The sequence below is a fragment of the Octopus bimaculoides genome, chromosome 15, assembly GCF_001194135.2.
Source record: "Octopus bimaculoides isolate UCB-OBI-ISO-001 chromosome 15, ASM119413v2, whole genome shotgun sequence".
NCBI lineage: Eukaryota > Metazoa > Mollusca > Cephalopoda > Octopoda > Octopodidae > Octopus > Octopus bimaculoides.
In genome coordinates, this window is record NC_068995.1 from 48,496,032 (window position 1) to 48,497,257 (window position 1,226).

The window sequence follows — 1,226 nt, forward strand, 5'->3', positions numbered from 1 at the left end:
TATATATATATATATATATATATATATGTATGTATACACATATATATATACATCCACATGCAAACTTACATGACATACAAAAACACACTCGCACACACACAGAAATATACATACAGACATGCACGCACACACACGAACATGCACACACACACACACACATTAAGATATTAATGCATTTTCTTAACATGAAACTAATGGTAATCTTAATATACAAATAAAGAGTTTCTATCCTCCACTGTAGTGCTGAGCACTCATTCTCATTGTCAACCCCGGTAGTGGGTGAATATATTCCTAAGTCCACCATTTCGTCAATCGCAGCAGCTTCTAAGCTTCACCACTAATTCAGTTTTCTGTTTTAAAGAGGGCACCTCCTCAGCTACACTTTAGCATAAATAGTTTGAGATTTGGTTCAGTAGAAAAAAAGTTACATCAAAATATGTCAAGCTTCAAGTGGGCAGTAAAGCAGATATTCAACTTCAATTAACATAAATTTCTTCATTTAAAATTAAAAGTATACTCGTCTTAGGCTTAAATGATAGAAAAATGCATGAGGAATTCAGAATCGTTAGTCGCATTGAACAAAAATGAGTAGAAAAAGAGTTGTGGGTTTAAATTCCGTCGAGGTCGACTTTACTTTTCAACCTTTCGAGGTCGATAAATTAAGTACTAGTGAAACACCGGAGATTTTTCTTGTCGACTGAACCACTCACCGAAATTTCAAGTCTTGTGACTTTAGTAGAATCGATTAGTATGATTATTATTATTATTATTTTATTATTATTATTATTATTATTAGTAGTAGTAGTAGTAGTAGTAGTAGTAGTAGTAGTAGTAGTAGTAGTAGTAGTAGTTGCATCAGCATCAGCAGCAGCAGTAGCTGCAGTAGTAGTAGTAGTAGTAGTAGTAGTAGTTGCATCAGCATCAGCAGCAGCAGTAGCTGCAGTAGTAGTAGTAGTAGTAGTAGTAGTAGTAGTAGTAATAGTAGTGTCGGTAATATTATTTTTAAGGTGGCGAGCAGGCAGAATATTTGGATCGCCGGAGAAAATGCTCAGTGGCATTTCATCCGGCTATACGCTCTGAATTAAAATTTTGCTCAGGCAAACTTCCTTCATCCATTCGTTGTTGATAAAATAAATAGCAGTCGACAACATGGACGGGGTAATCGACTTTTACATCCCAACCAAAACAAATTTTGGTGTCTTTTGCCTATCATAGAAAAGATTCTT

The 1,226-nt window shown here is 35.0% G+C and overlaps 1 long non-coding RNA gene across 2 annotated transcripts in view; it reads right to left on the minus strand.

Moving 5' to 3' along the window:
- The window catches only part of LOC128249517 (uncharacterized), a 38,984-nt gene that overhangs the window by 1,121 nt on the left and 36,637 nt on the right, over positions 1–1,226 (minus strand). The window lies entirely within an intron of this gene.